Source organism: Strigops habroptila, chromosome 6 (assembly GCF_004027225.2).
Source record: "Strigops habroptila isolate Jane chromosome 6, bStrHab1.2.pri, whole genome shotgun sequence".
Lineage (NCBI taxonomy): Eukaryota > Metazoa > Chordata > Aves > Psittaciformes > Psittacidae > Strigops > Strigops habroptila.
In genome coordinates, this window is record NC_044282.2 from 21,453,082 (window position 1) to 21,476,141 (window position 23,060).

Here is a 23,060-nt window from a genome sequence, read left to right on the forward strand (position 1 = left end):
TGCTCTTCAGTCTGTTCTGTTGCCACAAAAATAAAATTGAAGGTCAAAGAATGCACTGAAAGCATTCTGCTCTTTTTGACTTACCTCTTCAGACTTCCTAGAAGCCACAGTATCTTCTTGAGATACATACGTATGAGGCATGGTGTGGGAAACTAGACAATGCAGGACACTGAAGGTGCAAGGTGGTAGACCAGAAAAAAAAAAAAAAAAATATATATATATATATACACTTACAGGACATCTTCTTGCCTTTCTGCAAAGCGTGTGCCTGCTTTTTCTCAATGACCTCTACAAGTTTATTCTGTGTTACTCACATAATTAAAATACCTTTTCTTCCAGATTCTCATCAGAGTGCCAGATCTCAATCCATAATTTTACTCCTGCTCTTTAACCCTACTACATGACTCTTCTATCAAAAGCTTTCTCTTTAGCAAGTCTGTTTGCTGTATTTATAGATGAAGTAAAACTAAATGCTGCAAAACCCTGAAACAATTCTAGACCAAACTTTTGAGATACACACAGCTTTTGTGCTACACTTTAATCTCAGCCTGATTGTGTGTAGATTTTGATGCTGTTTCACTTCTTGCTGACAGTTTAACTATTTGTAATTAGCTAAATCTAAAGCTAAATAATTACAAACTTTTTCAAGCAGCAAAATTCTGCTGGATTTAATGCCTCTCATGTTCTCAAGGTTCTCTTCTCCATGATATAAAGGCAATATTCTTGTGTGATATCTGGTTTCAGAAAATAGAAGAGTCTAATACTTTATTACGCTACAGTTCTGTGATACTTTCACTGTAGTTCTATTGAAGCGATCATATTCACCACCAGTATTCATTTTATGCGAAAAACTGAAATGTCCCATGAGTAAGTTCTGAGACCTTTTATGTGGTTACTGTTGCTAGGGAAACCACATCCTTGATATCCATGTGTCCAACATGTCAGTCTCATTTTGCATCTAGCTATCCATGAGCCAACACTGCAGCACAGAGTAAAGAAAAAGAGAAGAGAAAAATCAGACAAAAGAAACTGAAAACCATTTCCTATCAAAGTATATTTGCATATCTGTTGGAGTTAATTCTGGGTCCTTCTATGTTACATCTGTTTTGGGTTTTGACAGACAATAGTTTCTTGCCATAGACTGAAAAAACAATCTGTAAAGCTGTAATAATGGTCCCTCATCAAACCCAAACTATATTCTGTGCCAATTATCATCAGGCAGAAAAATGGTCCTTTCTGAAGATCCAGTGAAAAAGATCAAGTCCAAATAACTATTCTTGAAAACATATTTTATGCAATATTCCACAGTCCCCAAAATAAATTACTGGCTCTAAAAGGGGAATACAATGCTTTCCTTCATTTAAAATTCATAATAAACTTAAAATAAACTTAAAAACTTCTTTTTTCATTTATGAATTTACATCCTTCCTCATCATCATATTTGCTAAACTTATAATGCTGTATGCTAATATTAACATAATGTAAAAACTTATCTGAAAGCGTAATGATAATGTTCTCATGACTGTCTAAATGCTTTGGAAGTATAAGACCGTTTATCTCAGTTTCTCAGAGGGACAAGATGCAGATTTCTGAGAGCATGAATCTCATCTGGGCACCTTGTCCCTTGAAATTCAAAGAGCAGTAGGTGACTAATAGGCATTTACACTTTCATAAATTTCCTCCTTTTTTTAGATGTGCTTATACTGACCAAAGGAGTTACTGTGTCAAAGACAACAAAGCTAACTCTAAAGAAGCTGCTGTGTCTACAGGCACAGGTGAGTGTCCTGAAGGTATACAATACAGATGTGTCTGTCTATCCTGGCCCTATCCCTCATATAATTCCTTTCTGAAGAAGTGTCATTATTAAAAAATAAAATAAGATCTATAATGTAATAATTTTTAGTCCACATTTCCTACTTCTAATTACTATCCTATATTGTAACTACTAACCTATGTTGTTTGGCTCCTTAGGCTCAAATATTGAATAACATCTCTGTTGTGCCAGTTTTCAGTGGGAGCGTTAGAATTTTTCAAAGGCGTCCTCCTTTAGGGTCATAGCATTGTAAGAAAATTCAGGATAGCAGGGACCTCAGAAGGTCTGTAATCCAACCTTCATTCCGCACCAGGGGTCAACTCTAATGTCAGGCCAGGTTGCTCGAGGATGTGTCCCACCAGGTCATGAAAACCTCAAAGGGTGGAACTTGCCTTGCCAGGCAGCCTATTCTATTTCTTTATTGTTTTCATTGTGAGAAAGTTTTTCCTTATCTCCTCTCTCATTTCACTTTAAGCCCTTGCTCTCATCTTCCAACCAAGGCACCACAGTGAAGAGCCTGCTCAATACTCTTGCTTACCTCCCCGTAGGTACACTGGGGGCTGCTGGTAGGGTCACTGGAGCTACCTCTTCCCTGCACTGGACAAGTTAAGCTCCCTCAGTCTTTCTGTATGGGTCAAGTGCTCCAGCACCTTAGTGATGTCCTCCCTGTGCTGTGAGGATGCTCTGGTTTTGGCTAGGATAGAGTTAATTTTCTTCCTAATAGCTGGTGCAGTGCTGTGTTTTGGCTTTAGTCTGAGAACAATGCTGATAACACACCGATGTTTTAGTTGTTGCTAAGTAGCACTTACCCTGATCAAGGACTTTTCAGTCTCTCATGCTCTATCGGTGAGGAGGGGCACAAGAAGCCAGGAGGTAGCAGAGACAGGACGCCTGACCCAAAGTAGCCAAAGGGGTATTCCATACCACAGCACGTCATGCCCAGTATATAAACTGAGGGGAGTTACCTGGAAGGCCCAGATCGCTAGTTGGGTTGGGCTGGGTGTTGGTCAGCAGGTGGTGAGCAATTATATTGTGCATCACTGGGGGTTTTTGTGTTGTTTTTCTTTTCCGTTTAGTTTTATATTTCTCCCCTTGTTATTTACCTCTCTATTACTAGCAGTAGTAGTAGAGGCAGTATATTCTACTTTATTTTAATTATTAAACTCTTCTTATCTCAACCCACAGTTTTTACATTCTTTTAATTCTCCCCAGAGGAAAGAGGGGTGAGGGCTAAGTGAGCAGCTCTGTAGTGCTTAGTTACCAGCTGAGTTTAAACCATGACAGGGACCCAAAACTGCACACACTACTCTAAATGGCTGAAATATTTTCAAGTGGTTATACAAATCTTGAGATTAAGAAATAAAAAATGTCACAATAGAATTTTTCTCTCTTCCTTTCACTCGTGGTGCTGTAGGTCTGCATGATCATTAACTTAGGGATCATAAAAAATTCCTCCTCTATTACTGCTAGCTGGTCTGAAGTGGCATAGAAATAGAAGGTCTGGAATCCATCCATGGTAACCTTCTTCTATGAGGAGATGGCAGAATAATGCAAATTTAAGCTGAAAACCAGAAGGATAGCTCAAAGAGATTGATCACAGGTCCAAGAAGTTAGGAGCATCTAACTTTGCACTGGAATTCAAACAAGTTCTTGGTATACTGCCATTGATTGTAACTCATTATACCCCTCTTTAAGTGGTAAACTAATGAAATTAAGGCCCATCAATTAAAGAGCCAAATCTTTGCCTCTTGTTCATTCGTCTGCAGATCCTGTTCAACCCTTTCCTGGGACATATGGTTAGCCTTGGCGTTAGCAGCTACTGAAGCCAAAGACATTAAGTATGTGCATTACACATGTAAACAAATCACAAGAAAAGCAACAATAGGTAAAATAAAAGCACAGAACTGAGTATGATAATGTCAAATTGTTGAGAGGATGTCAGAAAAAGTAAATATGGAAATAATCTGACTGTACTGGAAATAATGCATAGCTATTCATTTCTTAATGAAATCTGGGGGGGTGTTCTTTTTTCTTACGCCATTTATTAAGGTATGTAGTGCTACTCTCATAAACAAACTAGTGGACTCTTGTTTTGGTTGAATATAATAACTCCTGGGTTCCTATCTGAGATAACTGTCTAACACATCTCTCCCAAAAGCAGAAGTACTTGAATTGGTTGGTATCTATCCATACTTCAAGAACATCCATTTATCAGAGGCAAATGTTAAAACATATTTTCTTTCTGGACGTGCAACATGATGTACAATGGTGTTTTACTCTGTGACAGGGACTCCTGGGCATTATGATACTACAAATTATAAACCATGATCTTAAGGGCTTTACTGGCATATTTTGCATATCATCTTAGTTAAGCGAACATGAGTTGAAATAGCTTTTAATTTTACAAGCACAGTCTTTGTTGACATGATATCTGTTGTACGAATCATTTAGTTATGCAATGTTTCAGTCAACTCACTTGTTTCTTTTCTCTTTTTTTTTGCCTCAACACCTAAAGAAAACACCCTCTTCCCAAGAGTGTTTGCAAACTTGTTTTCTCTTTTCAGCATGTCTTTATGTGAAACCTTTTTCCGTCACTCTTATGCAGAGGTTATACCTGAAATGAATGATGTCAGCATATTCCTGGAGATTAGTATAAACTTGAAATTAAAGCAAGTGCAGATGCTTAGCCCCAAGTTCCTTCCAGGTTTTGCGTTACTAGGAAAGATTGTATGGGAACAACAGCTGTAGAATAAGGAGTGGAGGAAGGTCATCAGTGTCACAGAAATGTTCGTATATGGCCAAATGGTCAAAAAAGTGTATTATATGATAGTAGCAGAAAAGTTGTTCTCCATTACAAACACAGAAAGGTTAGGAAAACAAATACATCTGCTTTTAGACGCTTAGAAACTAGAGGGGTCAATCACTGCTCATGGTGGGCTGGGTGTCATTCAGCGTGTGATGAGCATCACTTGTCTTTCTGAGGTTTTATTCCTCTCTTTTTCTATTATTATTTTTATTGTTAAAAATATTTTACTTTATTTCAATTATTAAAGTGTTCTTATCAACCCATGGATTTTAGCTTTTTCTGAATTTGCTACCCAGCCCACTGGGAGATGGGTGTGGGTGAACCGCTGCAAGGTACTTAGTTACTAACTGGGGTTAAACTAAAATAGCATCCTCTAGAGAAAAAGTGGTATGATGTGGAAAACAGAGAAGGGTAATAACTCAGAACTTTCACCTTGGCTGAAGTTATTTGAATAGGCTCCTACCACACTGGAGGTTTCATTTCGAAGATGAGACTTGGATAAAGCATTCCAGCAATGTGTAGTCAGAAACATCATGTTTCCTTTCATTTTTTATGTTAAAACTACAGGTTTCCTTTGCTTCTCAGGAAAGTAATAAAATAATCACGGGCCTTTCACCATTAAGTAAAACCTTTTTGAGAGTTGAATTTGAATATTTTTTCCCACAGTTTTAAGTGAATGTAAAAGCTGTGTCCCATTTTTAAATGGGGTCTTTGTAAGCTCTTTCAGTTATCTTACATTTTGTTAAAAAATTGAGGAGGCTGTAGTTTTAGTTTCATTCCAACTGGAATGCCTAGTGACCATCTGCCAATTGAATTCCATCCAGCACTCCTCCAGTAGTAAAATAATCAATAGCAATAGAAGTAATAGCCAAGTATCAAATTGAATAATGATTTGTATTCTAACCTGATGACATCAGTATTCAATAATTCTTGAACCTTTCAACTCAGGCCGAAATTTTCAAACTTCTACTTTTGGCCTATATGTATTGGACTTTTTTTCAGGTTGGGGTTTTTTTTTGTTTGTTTGTTTGTTTGGGCTTGGTTTTTTTTATTTGTTTGACTTTGCCTGTAGTTTTCATATTCTTTTCTAAAGTTTGAAGGAGAAAAAAGATTAGGCTTTTCAAGCATGTAAAAGCTGAGAAAAGACACTCTTGACAGTAAACAATTACTATGACAATTTTCTATAATCACTCTACAGCCAAAACAGCTGGGGGATGAAAGTTTAAATTTGGCAGGAAAACAGCACTAAGGAGAAGTATTTTTGAGTGTTCTGGAGAAAATTGGTTTTGATATGATTTAGTTATTAGCATTTGAAACTCCACGTATTGAGCATGTGACACTAGTTTCTCATTAAGTTTCACAGGTACAGTCTTCAATGGAGAATTAGATTGGTTTAGATGCAAAAGGTTCACCTAGGAACCTATTTATGTTATATTATCTCCAAGGAAACTGCTCAGCTCTCTACAGTGGGCTATTGTCCAGAAATGTAGGGTCATGTCACATGATCTTAAAGATCTCTTCCAACCTAGCTGATTCTATGATTCTATGATTCTACAGATCTAGTGTAACTTTACTCCATAATGAAAATGTTCATAGGCCAAAATACTGTTGTTAATTCATATGATGATTTCAAGTAGACAGCAACATCTCACTTTTGTGCCTATTACACGATCAGGTAGGGTGCTTCACTGCTGTCCTTTATCTGGGGGCATTGGGTCTTTTAAAGAGCCTATTTCCAGTCATGAGAGCTATGCTTTGAAAGTTGCAACATTTTGCCTTTTCAGACATATATCAGTCTCTGAATCCTGAAGTGTTCTTTTACATAAAACAGATTGCTTGAAGGCACACAGATGACTTTAAATATTTCTGCACTTCACAGTGAATTGCTCATTCACCTGAGTGTTTAACTATGTCAGTGTGTTCAACATTATCATATTTAATTGAATGGTTCAACAAGATAATATGCCAGTGCACACACAATTCAATGCATTATTGGCTCACAATAGATAAAGCAACTCTCAAATAAAACACAGGGGATCTAGCAAGAAGAAATTATGTGTAGGAACAACATGAATGCATTGAGGGTTTACTAGGCTGATAACTTATCAATTCTTACAACTCTGTAAATATGTAAAGAATAGGGCCAAGAAAGAGAATGCATCTAAATACTGTAATTAAGACAGACAACTGCAACCTCCAATCCTTCTACCTTGCTGTTTGCCCATTTTGTACCCAGACTTAAGTGTGTAGAAAATTTAAACTCACTCCTTTGCTCTGTAAAGGACCACAGGTTTATATTTTAAAGCCATTGGTCTCACTCCTTAAAGGTCCTCCTTAAAGGAGGACGCTGGTGTCAGCAATGCAGTTATTTTCTATTCTTCACTAGGAAAACTGCACAGTCACTGCGTTCCCTGATGTAAGACCAATGATGAACCAAAACCAGGAAAAAAGATTGCTAACAAATAATGCTGACAGAAACAATTCCTCATCACTCTGTAAAACTTCTGGAGAACAATACTATCGATACTATTCACAGATATCCCTAGATCTGCAGCAAATAAAGGCATCATAGTTCATCACAGTCTTTACGTTAATAAATTTAAGCTTAGACTATTCAAGAGCAGGCTCTTGAACTTACATGAGCAATAAACTGTAATCAAGCTATTTAAGAAACTATTCCCTTTTCCATCCTTTCTACTGCATAAATGGATCATGTTTGTTTTCAGTTAAAAAAAGGCACAGGAAGAGGAATTTTTCAGCTAAACACCAAGCCATCCTGAAATTAGAAATGCTGATTTTTGTCCTTGAGGTGGAATTTTTGTGTGTCTCAATCTGATTACAATCCACTACTCAACTCCCTGGTAACTCTATAGCTACAGTGATGCACCAGGATTTTTTTCCTCTGCAGGTTGCTGAAAGGAGGAACTAGCATCTGCATCACATGTATTATCAGACCTGTGTAGATATGGAGGTTCCTGAGCATGAACAAAATGTCCAAAAAAACCATTGCGATGATGTCACACAATTGAAATACTAGCTTCATGTGTTTGAATTTCTGGCACAAAAAGACTTTTTTTTTTTAAGAAAATAGATATTTTTCCTCAAAACTAGTTTAGTTGAAAGCTGGGTTTTGTTTTTTTTTTTGTCTCAATACATCATTGCTTATAGAAATTCACAATAAAAGCTAAAAATAAGACATGTACTGTAATAAAACTGAGCATATGCCTGTAAATGTTTAGGGTCACAGCCACAGATACAGTGATGTTCATATTTTTTCTTCTAGAAAGTGTTCATTTTATACCTTCTTTGACTAGAAAATGTTTTTAAAATAAAATTTGTTGCATATGCAGACAAGAATGAGACATGCTAGGGCATAACTTGGTAGGCCAAGAGTGTGCTGCTTAGTGGGTCAAAGGCTCAATGATGAAATGTGAGTTGTGTATGAATAGTGTACTGATGGGCACTGAACTTGCCGCTCTGTTTCTTCACACTTTGGGTTCCACATGTAAATAAGTCTACTGCAGACATGTATTTTTAGATTTGTGTATATATATATATATACACATACATATACTATTCCATGTCTTCTGTCAAATATGCTGTAAACTCTCCCTCTCTATATACATATATAACTCTAAGTGTGTTCATAGGTGAGTATTTCAGCTGTAAGACTTATTGGAACATTTCAAATGAAACCACTTCTGAGTACTTATAAGCAAACTTTACTGATCTTTACAAAATATTCATTTTGTGCTACTGAATCTAAAATTCTATGAATCAGAGAAATGATTTGGAGAATTTTTTTCTGATTTCACCCAAAAAAATGAAGCAACTGTTGCATTGTTATATTCTAGATTAATCGACACATCATATACAACTCTGAAGTTGTTTGTTTTTTTCTTTTTACATTGGCACAGGAAGTTACTCCATACATGTTCCTGCTGTGGATCATCTAATAGTTATGTATTAAGATTTCTATCGTGCTCAAAATTCAGTTACAAAATTTGCATCTGTATGATACAGTTTTTGTAAAACAGCTACCTTTAGCACTTAAATGTTCTATTGGTTATTTATCTGTAAGACGTGACAACCTGTTCCCTCTTTTCCACCATATTCATCCATTCTTTTTATCTTTATCTGTTTAAATAAGTCATTTCATTCATATTCAAACTGTATATAAGTATGGATTCTGTATCAGTTAGAAGTATGAGTCACAATTTTTCAGTAATATATCCAAAAAGATGTAGTAACACTGTCCCAAACTGAATTAGAAATTATAAAAGGAAATTTTATAGCCACCTATATAAAGGCTTCGTTCTGCTTTTTTATCTGACTTACTCATTCTATTACCAGTCAATTGTATCATCACTTAGAATATTCAAAAATTTAATAGTGAGAATTTAGTTCAGTGATTTGAATTATCATTAATCAGATGGATGCATGACTCAAAAATTTTCACAGTCATTTTAATCGTTTTTCATTCATCTGATATAAGTAATCCAGGAGGTGATTTGTAGACACCACATAAACAAAAAAAAAAAAATATCTTTTCACTATACCGTAGTGTTGACTACCTCTTTATCAGAGGTTTTGAAATAATCCTCTACCTTAAGGTCTTAAAAATAGACTAAAAACCTTTTTTAGGTAGTAGACTTTTAGCTTAGAAGGAAAACAGGTGAGGGTTTTTTTTTCCTGTTTAGCAGCTATAGTACTACTTCTGCACTGAAAACTGATGTATTATAGTAAGATGTCATATATGGTAGCCTCTTATTTCCCAAAATGCTGTCCCGGGTATGTCTGTAACATGACTGGGTCTGCAGCTGAGAAGACAGGATGCACTGAAAGGTGGGAACACTTCATGTGTGTACATACAGAAATGTTCCATGCAGTTCCCACACCGTTGCTCATTCAAGAAATGAAATAAAAGTAGGTGAGAGGAAGAAGGGAGGGGAATGAAATCAAATTCATAATTTGGGATTAGATGTGATTGACGATTGCTTTTGGGTTGCCTGCAGGGCTTTTTTGATGTTTTGTAGTAAATTAATAAATAAACAAGGCGTTATCTCTCGAACTGAAATTTGGCAGAAGGCAGTTAGTCTAGATCGATTAATGTCAGAAAATGAAAATCACACAGTAATGACACACCTTTTAAAAGAATATTTAGTATGGGCAGCTTAAGCTTTTAAACAAGTCAGGAATTCCTGAGATTAAACAGATCCGATACCCCATTAATTTGATTGAATTTATTTTATTTTAATATACATCATAGATGACAGGCTCTCCTCAGCTTAGTTTGCACTGGTCTATGTTTTGTCTCTTAAACAGGACTTGCAAATTAGCTGCTCTGAGCTGCAGCCCAGAGCTGAAGTTCAGATTCAGCTACAGTCGCTGAAGCGACTTATTAAAAATATGCAATATAATAAACTTCTCCTTGGGAAGCAGCTGAGAGACATTTAAAGAGCTGAATGAAGTGGTCAAAAACAAGTCTAAGTAAGTCAGTAACTCCAAAATTATTTTTTCCCCATTATGGGATGGGAAACCACTGCCAGCCACAGGGAAAACCAACTCTAGACCACACCTTGGTACTCATATTTTCCAATGTAAAGCAAGGGTAGGCAACGGAAATTGCAGACTGATTTTTGAGACCAGTTTTCTGCTAGTATAAAATTATGGAATCAGCTGGTGTGAAGACGACAGATACTCAAAGTAGTACACTACTCAAAGTAGCATATATAATCTACATTTTTAGAATGCCCTACTAATGTGTGTACAGGCATAATGCATATATATATATAAAAAAAATATTCACTTTAATAAAAATAAAGTACATGGTATATAGGTTAGACATTTTTAAAACTGAAGATATTTAGAGGTTTATATCAACATATTAACATATTCAGCCTCTTGGGACTACTGGAAGATGATAGAATTTGAAGAAAATTACATACCGGAATTTGCCTTAGTGGAAGTAAACCTGCATCAACCATGGAAAATATACATTATTAAGAACTCTTTCGTTATGTATTAATGACATGTGGACATCTCCTTTGATCAGCAGCATGAGTACAAATTACCCTTATATCAAGGTTTTAAGCAATGGAAACCTATGCTCCCCCTCTCAAAAGGAGTGAATTTAAGCCACTGTGAATTAAATGGAAGACTATACCTAACTTTTGTGGCTATGCAGCAATAGAAAACCTATTCACATTATTTCACTCCTATGTAGGAGAGGGTAACAGTCTTGAAGTTAAGGGAGGAGCCCAGCACTTTTACAAAAGGAAGAAGCTTCCCATCTAATATGCCTGCCTTTTTAAGCATGTGGCTTACTTGCTCTTGAATGCCGTCCCAGCACTGTTTTTCCTCTCCTGCTAGAGGACGTCAAAGTGATGTCAGGCAGAAAAATATCAATTCGTGAAAAATGTTCTCCCTGTAACATTTTTATCTCTTCCAAATGATGCTTATTCTTAACAACTCACCACAATATTTATCTGCTTGAGACTGAGATTACACCCTAAGAAGTGAAGGCTCTTTTGAAAGCCTACCAGGTCCAGATCAACATGAAATGCAACCAGAAAAAAAGAAATTTGTGCTTAAGCCAAAGGAACAACATTGGGAAGCTGAAACAGAGGACATATGCATTAAAGCTTGATTAAGTATTTAGTACTTCCTTGACTCTATGTTGCCCATGGCACTTCTTGTGTCTTTTTTATTGGTCTCCCATCTCCCAATCTATATGCCTTTGTATTTTTGGTTTTCTCCATTGTAGATGCCATTGCTTATAATGTATGATCTATATTAACAAGTCAACAAAGCAGCTGCTACCCTTAGTGCATTTTTCTTTCCCCATTAATGTTTTCAATGGTGTGAGTTATCTAGATACTGCAAAAATATTTACAGCATGTTAGCTCAAGCATTGCAGCCACATGCATATAAATGTATATAGAGAGCCGTACATATTTGTCAGGGAAAAAATGTTCAGACACTCAGAAAAATGGGTAATGCAGAGTTATTGTTGCACATCTCTTACTGGGCTCCTTATCTGCATTATAATGGCTTGAGAGAGGCTCTTAAAGATGCCCAGAAACTCGGGCTCTTTTTGCATTTTTAGGGCTTGCAGTTTGATGAACTTGCTCTTTTAGTCTCCTGAATTCCTTTGAAAACTGAAACACATTCAAGCTTTGTATGTCCAAACACATTTTTTCCCACAGGAAGGTCAGGATTTGACCTATGAAGTCAATGGAAATTTCCTAAACAGGTTTTCCAAGAGTGGCTGTTGAAATATATTTTAATTAAAAGAAATAATCAGACAGTGGTACTCGTCCACCTCTATATTGGACAGTCTTTCCTAATTGCTCTGGAGGTCCAATTTCAGGTAGAAAATAGATATTTTAAAGAAATGATGTTTTCAGAATTTCAGATTTTATTGTGTTGTTGGACTGATTAGCTTTAGCTTCTGATATGCCAAAATAGTACGCAAATTTATTACTTGTTCTCCAAGATTCTCTGGGTGGCCTTTATCTCGTTTAATTTCAATCATCCCAAAGTAAGGCATCTGTTTCCATTAAATCTTAGAGAGGATGGCATTCTAACCAGTAGCTTATGGCCCCATACTCCAATTCAGCCTGCACTGTATAGAGCTGAGGTTAAGCATGCTGAATCTGTAACTCCACATTCTTCAAACAGTACTGTGATATGCAGGTTTGGATATCATTCAATTTCCTTGCCGTAAGCATAGGTACAAAAAAAAAAATCCCTACTCATCAGGTTTCAAAATCATGGAGATTATATTTCGGTTTTAGGTTTTAGATTGTTCTCTTTGACACCCATCTACTTCCCAAAAGTCTCAGGTGTCACAAAAAATTAAGTTTTATTCTAAGGTGTGATTTTGATGTCTGCATTAATCACATTACAAAACCATTTTATTACTGTCCCAGGAACATTTCCAGCCTATGGAACTTCTCCTGGGGATGCCAAGACACTCATACACTTGTCTTTTATTTCTCACCTGAGTTATTGTGCTTCATTACTTGCTGGTCCACTTGTCACTTTTTGTTTTACTTCCTTACAGCTGGTGCAAAATTTGGCTGCTTGATTGCTTATGAGATTTCTAATTACATTATGCCAATAATGAAATAGTTTCACTAGCCTCTTGTGAAATGGCAGATTGCTTTTAAGAACTTAATCCTCACAAAAAATATACACGAAAGGTCATTTATTGCTTGTGCCATTATAAAATGACCATTCCCTTTACTGTGATTGTCTTCTTTAGGATGATGGGAGTTTCAGCTATTCGTATTTTTTTGTTTTATATATTTGTAACGCATATAACTTAAATTTCACAGAATCTTTATAACTATTACTTTCTCAATTTTTATGACCTATTTCTTCTTCCTACTCCTGGTGATTTATTCAAAAAAAACCAAACAGTTACCCTAAAAGATAGTTGTCCATATATTCACCGGCAACAGACAGGGAAACATTGCTTTGATCAGGTACCACAGCCTTTTCAACTTGATGGCACAGGTAGTGACATGGCCTATAACTTGCCATTTGTCCCGAAAAGAATTTGTAACAGAGCAAAGCTGAGATACAAGAACAGAACTGAAAATTTTAAAACTTTTTACACAAAAATCAAAGCAAATCTGATTTTTAATTTGTTTTCCCTCAGTTTTCAGATTGATTTGAGCTAAAACTTATAGCAACTTACCAAAAAGCTAAAATGAGTAATGCAGTTCCTAGGTTCATTTATGTTGTGGTTTAAGCCCAGCCAGTAACTCAGAACCACTCAGTCGTTCACGCAGCCCACCATGTTCCCCACTGGTTGAGATAAGAACAGTCCAATAACTAAAGTATAATATAAAACTAATAATAATAATAATAACGATAATGGAAATAACAAGGGGAGAGAATATAAAACTAAAAAGAGAAAGGGAAAAAATCAATAGACACAAGTGATGCACAATACAATTGATCATCACCCGCCGACCGATACCCAGCCCAACCTGAGCAGTGATCTGCCCTTCTGGGTGACTTCCTCCAGGTTATATACTGGGCATGACATGCTGTGGTATGGAATACACCTTTGGCTAGTTTGGGTCAGGCGTCCTGTCTCTGCTACCTCCCGGCTTCTTGTGCCCCTCTGCACTGGCAGAGCATGAGACTGAAAAGTCCTTGATCAGAGTAAGAATTACTTAGCAACAACTAAAACATCGGTGTGTTATCAGCATTATTCTCAGACTAAAGCCAAAACACAGCACTGCACCAGCTACTAGGAAGGAGAAAAATAACTGTTACAGCTGAATCCAGGACAATTTACAAATGAAACCTTGACAAAACCTGTATGCAAGCACAGTAGCAATGCTGTAACTCATTTATGTACAAAAAGCTCCCTGCTATATTTAACTAGTCAGTAATTAATAAGCTCAGCTGTACTACATCACAAGTCATGCAGATTTCAGAGGTTGAATCAAATTAATATAATCATGCTGTTATGCATTCAAGGTAATTCCACATTTTAAATAAGGTGTGAAGTCATGCTCACCCCATCTTATGATAGAGAAGTCTTGAAAGGATGATGAGAAGCTTGGAATAACTCAAAATAAACTAGTACTCTGACATTTAGAAAAAAGAAATAAAAGTGGGGGGGGAAAGGAGAAAGAAGGAAAAAGAAGGTAAAGAAGGCAATGACAGAATTCCGTCAAATCAAAAAGATGCCTTTAGAAAGGTAAGTGGGGGACAGCTATTCACCAATAAAATTTCTCACATCAGGTATAAAACGAAGAAAAGAAAATGTGTTTTACAGGAAGAACAGGTAAATCACAGAAACTGCCACCACAGTGTATTTTGGAAGCCAGCAGTCCAAGTGAGTCCTGTAGGACAACTCCTTTGGTACTTCTTGAGCATAGTCATCCCACAGCAGCCCTCTGCTAATTTCTAATGTGTCAGAAGCTCAGACGTATGTCGAATAGAGTAGTATCCTACTTGTAGCAATTTCCCAAAGTATCATCTGCTAGACAGTAGACATTTGTTCTGACTTCTAACCATTTTGTAGTACATCAACAAAAACAGACTCTCACTGCTACATGTAGAAGCATCAAGTTCGAAAGATGATTGTGACTATGCCACTGAGATAAAGCAAAGGTAATACAGCTATGCCTGTAGTCACATATAGAAATCAGAGTGCCAAATTTACATTAAAAGCCACCAGAACCAGGAGAGGCCAGACAGAGATGAGTGCTCTTGCAGTAAATAAAAATTGTTGTGCCTTCTCTCTTGTCAAACCTGGCTGCCAGATTCTTATTACACATTACAATTACTTCTGAGATGGAATACAGACTTCATGCATTATATTTATTTCTGTTCATTTGCATGCTAAATGCATAATATTTGCATTTCTACTAAAGCAGTGACACAAACTTGTAACTTAAGAGATGTACTTTGATTGGAACTTGTAATTATAACATGTAGCAGAAGTAAGATAAATTCTCAATGTACACTGGGAATTTTGTATGGGGGGCCAGTGCTGCTTCACTGAATCATCTCTAAGGAGCATTGTAGAGGAGTAAAAATGAAAAGAGATCTATTAACCAAAGGAGACAGAGAATAGAATACGCATATTAAAAGAAAAAGGAAGTATCCTAAAAACAACACTGTCTGAAAAAACAATCTCTCAGAAGAGCTCCAACTTTAGATGCTCACCTAGCTGACAAGATTTTGATATTTAATAAGTATTGACATATAAGAAATCAACGCAGTTTTGAAATCTAATTACTGAGCAATTTACATGGGAAAAAACTTTCAGGATAGGAAATCTATCACTCAGGTAACATTCTTGTGTGTGTGAACCTTCAAACATTCTCAATTTAAAAGTATGTTTTAAAAATGCATCATAAATTGCAAAATATTTATTTTAAACATATGTTTCACAATTAGATTACATTCCTGCCTGCGAAAGTAAGAGATGAAGAGAATAGCTTATTCTTCCCAGCTTTTTTCCCCAGTCTCTGAAGAAGAGATTTCTACAGACAATGTGAGCTACATAGATAATACTTCTGCAAGCTACTGAGCTCAGGTAACATCCAGTTTGGGATTGCCCAGCCTGGGGTCCCACTACTTTTCAACTAAATTTTTAGCAGAACTCCTATCCCATCCACTAGGTAAATGGCTTGCATTCTATACAGTAAAATTAAGGCAGCAGCAACCGGAAAGTTTTGATAAAAAAAACCAGGAGTGCCTTATAAATTTTCTAGAACACTATTATATTTCATATTAAAAAGAGTATAGGTATGAAATGTCAGCTACCTAAATTGCTCTGTGCTGTCAATTCACTGGTTGCTGCAGTTGCTACAATGTTTAAAACCTTCTGGAGAGCACCGTTTTCCAGAACCAGTTCCTCTCACACTGAATGTGCTGCTGTAGTTATGCATCACCACATCATAAAGTGTAAAAGCAGAAGTTCTAACATGACTTACATACCAATAAAAATATTTGCTAGTAACCAAGGAAGTGTTACTCCTTGGCAGATGCCTTTTCAGGCAGCAGAGGCCAGAAAACTTGGCAGTATTTTAACTTGCATGTTTTATATACTTCAGGAATAAATTGCAATGCCTATTGCTCCTATAACTCATTCCACCAAAAATATATATGTCAGCCATACAAAATTATAACAATACAGCTCTCCTGGAAGAAACCTAAGCCTACATATTTCAGTTGTCACTGAAAAAGTCACTGGAAGATCCAAAACAACAAAAAGGCGAGACAACAGTTCAGAGAACACACAGCAAAGAAGGTTTGGATACACGTTGTATTATTATGAAGACAGAATACTGAAGAGGGAGAGGTTTGGATTTGGCCTTTGTCAGACTTTTTTTTCATTTTGTTAGGATTTCATTGCAGTACCAAAACTATCATTTTGTTCTGGCAATTCAGATTTGTCTTAAAATACCATATTTTGAATTATATTTCTGTGATGTGAAAAAACAGAGAGAAAAATGTGCTATTTGTTAGATGGCCTACCTGAGAATTTATACTTTTTACCTTCTATCCAGGAACTTCTAAATATACAACAGCTATAATTAATGAAATCTTGATGTAGCTAAATAATATTTTTAAATAGCCAACAGAGACAACTATAAGGAAAATACTAAATACTCACTCCTTTCATATATTGACTGGACCCCTGAGCATGAACTATATTCATACTTTTGATAAATAAACATAGCTTCACTTAAGCTGTCAGAAGCATGTCTCCTGCATTGTCTGCTGATATATCAAATTGTTATAAACTATTTATTTATAATTAGTTATTTATTAATTTATAAACAATTTTTGGACACCTCCCCCCCCCAAATAAAGGATGAGAAAAAAAAATCATTACTGAATAGCTGATAGCCTATTGGTTAGGGCATTTAGGTAAGAAGCAAAGAACAGTTATACAGGGACCTGAATTTGTATATTCCATGCCTCTAGTGACCTATCTACCACCACTCTATTCAGACGTAATTATGCTTTTCCAAGTGGAAGAACAGATCAAAAGTTCAAAGAAATTCAGAAATATTTAGGTTTTGCCCTGACAAAGAATAAGAAACTTTTGAAATGTTTCAAATATTTCACTGAATATAAGAATTCTTTCCCATTCCATCCTAATCCGAACAAACATTAGCTTCCATAATCTTGAATATGGCAAATATAGGTGATGTCAGGTGTGCCATGACTAAATGAACTAAGTCCTTCTTCCTTGGGCGAAGATTAATTAACTAATGTTCCCTAATTTTATTGTATGATATCTAGAGGAACATTTTTTTTACATCAAAAAATTTACAGACAGGAAAAGAGTACATAGAAGACAAACGGAGACTGCCACTAGGGTCTGGAAAAGGAAACCCCATTGAAAGAAGTATGTTAATAAAATTAATGGAAAATATAAAATGCTGCAAAACTCAAAGGACATACAGCACTAAATAAGAATATGAAGTATTTCTTTTGCAAAGGTATGAACATGTTAAATTTGGTCCACAAAGTGTATCCCTGGATATGAACTTGTAAACCTGAGAAGATGAAACCCTAAATATTAGAAAGATTAGTATGCAGAAATGTTGTTGGAAGTTTAATTAAATAAAGGCATATATTTTATTGCAGACTTAAGCTGAAGAGAATAAGCAATTTGTCTGGTCTATGCCTCTCTTGATTTTTGTGCAGAACACATTTCTTCCTGTCTTTATGAACCTTATTTCCTGGAAATTACTACCTTCAAAGTTAGGAAAAAGCAACACTAGAGTTAGAACTGGAGATAACCTCAAGAAATCAGTGATTCCATCCCTTCTCATATATTATATATCTGTTATCCTTGGTAGGTATATGGCTAGCCTATTCTAAAAGATCAAGTGATAGGATTTCAGGAACACTTCTAGGTCGTCTTCTCCCCATTATCAGTAGGATGGTTTAAATAATGTCGGGCCTGATTTTCTGCAGTTTTAGTCTATTACTTCCTGTCCTAGACACCCTGACACGGAAAAGTGATTATTCAATCTTTTTCCTTTTTTTTTCCTGAAACATCTCATATAATCAAAGACAGTTATCATTTTTCTTCCTTGCCCTCCTTACCTTTTCTTTTTGAACCTAAAATGTGTCAATCCAATTAATATTCCTTCTTACATAAAATATTCTGGACATCTGATTATCATTCTTCTGTCCTCAATTGTTCCACCCTTCCTGAAGACCAAGGTCCCTGCCAAGCACATAGAAGCTGAAGTCTCCCCAGTGCCAAGGAGGGACTTGCCTGCCCAGTGTTGAAAGGAAGTGACAATTCCTTCCTTTGTCTTGAAGGTAAATGTAGTAGTGAGTGTATGTTGCAATGCAGGTTTTTATTTTTCTCTTGAAGGATAATGTGTTATTAACACATGTTCAACTTCTGATTTCTTATAACACTTTAGACCTTTCTGCAGAACTGCTGCCTAGTTAGTTGTTCACAGACTTCTCAGTGCACTCCTGAACCCACTGCTTAGGACTGAATTTAAAAATCCTCTCTTCTTATTTTCTGTACTTTCTGTATCAAAAAATGTTCAGCAATACAACCTACCTCACAGTCAGGGTCCTGCTGCAGTCCCTTCCCAGCAGATATTCCAGCAGTTCAACTCCCCAGTGAGCTAAAAATCCCAGGCTGCAAATGATGTTCTTAAAATTTGTTTGGCTGGGGTTTTGGGGGGGTTTTGGGGAGGTTTTTTGTTTGTTTGTTTGTTTTTGGGTTTTGAGGTTTTTTCCTTAATTCTATAGTTTCTGGTAGGTCTTTATGTGGCATTTACATGGCAGTCTATTTCTTTTCCCCAGAGACTTCAAATATAGATATAGCCAAAACAATATTGCCAAGGCAATGTCCTCCCTCTTTTCTTCATAATGTTTCCTAAACTTCCTATTTTCCATCTGAACAAGCTTACATTCATACTCTAATAATGGAAAATTATTCCACTATATCCACTATAATTTAGGTCAGATATTAAGATGCCTAAACTTTCTTTTTTATCCCCATATATCTTGCACATATATTTTTTACACGGACATTTAAAATCTTCATCTCTGTCTTCCTCCCTCCCTTAATTCATGTTCTGAATAACCCTATACATTCTGGTTTCAGGATCTTTCTCCAAGTGTTTTTCACATTGTTCTGTGGGATTTTGTTACCTTCCTGTCAATCTTGGGAATAAACTTAATTTTCTTATTCTTTTTCATGAGATATACTCTAATCTCAGTTTAAATCTCACAACATATCATTGCAAGGCTGAGTTGTCAGAGTAGCCTTGTGAAACCATCTCTGTGGGATGTATCCTTCACTACTACAAAATTAATGCAACTTGCACAGATATACCTTTAGTAATACTTTTTACTTTGAAATTTTATTTACCAAGAGAATTCTTAAAAAAAAAAAAAAAAAAAGTTTATCCAGACAAAGTTTGACAGAGCAACACAGGAGTTTTCCTCTAAGTGTTAAATTAGAGCTTCCAAATGAAAGGGTTGGATGAAAATCCAGCTGTGCCCCTTAGATCAGCTAAATGTTTCTGTAGTCATTATATGAGATTGATGAGAACCTCCTTGACAGATCCTCCTTGATTTGGACAACTGAAGTTAACAGGATTCATACTCAGATTATTCTCACAGTGCTAAATAAATACAAGCTTTTTAATTGCTCATTATGTTTTAATGAACCAGTTGATCATGTTTTGATTTAATTGTTTTTCTTCATATTTAAACTTTCTAAGACTTCCTCCAATTTCCAATTTTATAAATATATTTATTTGTTACTACTCCTCATGGGTTTTATCCCTGTTACATGTTCCAGAATGGCTCATAATGTTGTAACAATGATTATACGTTGGATTGCAATTACCATCTTAGTTGTACTCTCAGGCTAAACATTCCCTTTAATCTCAGGCTAGTAAAGCCTTTTTAGCCAAATTTCCCTTTGAAACAAGAGGCTAGTACTAAAAACTGCTGCCACTGTCTTCCTATTACTCCCAAGCACTACTATCAAATAAAGACCAAGGTGACATTTCGTTGGGGCACTGCCCGCCTGGCCAACTTTAAAACTTATTCAAAGACATAACAAATATTAAGGTTAGTTGCAGTCACCAAGACTTTTGCTTCTACAAAAACAAACACATGATACAATATTTAGTATTTTTCTGATCAGAAAAACAATGGTTTTTATTTGCCCTAATTTGAAATTAGTTAGTTTTAGTATTATCTTCAGGGAAATCAAAGTTGATTAGAATTTCAAAACTAGCTTCAAGCAGTATAACAACATGCATTTCAAAACCCCACCTGATGCAGAGAAATCAGTGAATTGTGTGTATATACTCAAAGAGAAAAACAGAGATTTTTCCATAGAGTAATTCCATTACATACATCATTCCCAATAAACACACTAAACCATAGTCAAATTAATGTAGCTGTTGCTTGGTAGTTTTAATTTTCTCTCCCAGGAAACAGTCAAATATTATTTTTTCTAATTCTAGATAAATGTCTCAGACTGTAAATTTTTGCATCAGAAGCTACCTACTTATCCTGCCTGCAAAGCAACCAGTGTAGTAAGTTTGAACAATTAGAAAGGCCTTAGAAAACGCTTGAATAGGAAAATTGTAAAATAACAACCAATGAAAATAAAAGTTAATTAAATCCAATTTTCCAACATAGAGACTAAAAGCTGTCATAAAAATGTTGCAGAAGTATAAATACAAGAAGAGGAACTATGAATGAAGAGACGTGCAGTGGGAAAAAAGAGTTAGGAAGCCTAGCTAGAACCTGACATGTTAGTGAGGAAGAAAAAAAAGTGGGTGTTCTTTTAAGAACAAAGAGAGTAAACATTTAAACATTTGAAAAATGCCTCTGGGAGTGTAGTAGATTCTTCACGATACACATTCTCTAAATCCAGTTTGGATGACTTTCTAAAATACAAGCCTGGGTTCAGTCAGACAATTTCAGTTTGGTGCAGGAGCTGCTGGAAGTAACTCTCTAGCACGCATTATGCAGCAGGCCGAGCTTTAAAATCTACTGAGAAAATGTTTGGGCCAAACTAGCAGCTTGTGCACACTGATATAACTTTTTAAAAGCCAGTTGAGTTGTATTGATTTACACCAGCTTCTGATCTTGCCCTTGGAATATAATTTACTGCTGTCATTACGCAGTAACACCCAGACCTTGCCTGTTTTCCATGCCGTAATAAGAGCAGCTGTCTTTGCGGTTTGGGGCCTGATCCAATTACGCTCAACGGGAAAACTCCCATTTACTGCAGGCACACAATTAGATGGTTACAAATTGGTCACAAATAACTTTAGACTGGAAATTAAAACTATTCCATCTGAGATTGTTTTTTAGCTATCTGCTGGAGTAGCCTCACAAACAGATTAACAAGTCAAGGAATGTGTTAAAATTAAGACTGAAAATAGGGAAAGGACTGTGAAACAAACAGAAAAACAGGTATGCATGTAACAATATTTCCACAGTACCCTCCCTGTCTCCAGTAATTTGTAGCTCAGTGACAACACCCAGCTGAGGCAGAAAGGAGTGGGAGCTGGAGGTCTGGAGTGCTTGATATCGGGGTATCTCTATGAGGATTTGAAAAGAACCTGTAGTTCTGTTGCTTTGTGACACCTTTAGGTGTTGTTAATCGTCATGACGGATTTTGCAGGCGTCAGAAGGGTGCAGGGAAAGCCTGCAAGGTGTGGATTAGCTATGGTTTGTGAGTGTTTCTAACCTTCCTGGGGCCTGGAAAGTGACTGTTACCCAAGGCAGAAAGCAGGGTGAGCTCTCCCTGTAAAAAAATGCAATGAGCTGGCCATGTGTTTTGGGGTCCTGTGCACTTTCTCAAGGTTAAACCAGTTGCCAGATTTAAGTCATTAGGAATTCCTTTCCTCAGGTCAGACTGATGGCTATCGTTCAGAGTATGTTTCTCTTCCTTTCACTTTGTAAAATCTGCAAACTACCTTAGGATTTTGGTGAAATCTTTGATCTCTCTTCCTCTGGGACATTCCGGTTATGGTGTTTTGTTTTTTAGCATGTTGTAAGCGATTTTGAGGAAGCCAGGAAGAGCTCTGTTATATGGTGGATTGTGCCATAGACTTTTCTGAACCAGATATCTACTGCAGAGTTTCCTCCAGCTGTGATACAACTGATGAAATAAAAGTGAGCCCATTTAGTCCTGTCTTCCTATTTATGTTGTCTACTGTTGAACACAGAGAATTTTATTTCCGTCTTTTATTCCTGTCTTTTTTATTATTATTATTCTTGTCTTTAAGCATTCTTGTATATTTTTGAAAGAAGAGCACAGTCAGATACAGCCTCTGCAAAAGGAGCTCAGACAAAAAAGCAGGAGGCATTCTGATCCCAGGTAAGGCCAGGGCTTTTCTTTGCTTTTCTTGCTTATTATTATAGCACCCCAAATGTTACTGTTGTTTCTGTCACATAAAATCAGAAGCTGGAACACTGTAAGAGCAGCATCAATGCCCGCACAAATACAGCTCTTTTGGTAAAAAAGCAAAAGGTCTGTGATGAAAATATATAATTAAGATACCAGAGATAGGTTTCATCTGACTAAATATAGATGTTTATAAGATGCAATACTGACATGAAAGTGCCCTTCTGCCACAGAAGGAATCTGAGGTGGTGAACTCATATATAGACATAGGCACTGCAGACATTGAAAGTTAGGTTAAGTACATTTAATCCTAAATCCCATTACTGACCATTTTAGGATGTATCAATATAATACACTATGCTTAATGCTACTGTTCCTTGTTTTTCCAGTTTATACAGTCTGATGTTGTAAACAAATTGTAAAGCTGACTTAGCTAGCCACACAGGAATCTTGCAAGGGTGGGAGGATTGACAAGCTGCAGACATGTATTACACTGAGGTTCTTTACAGCTTCCCTTGCCTTAAGAAACATGACCT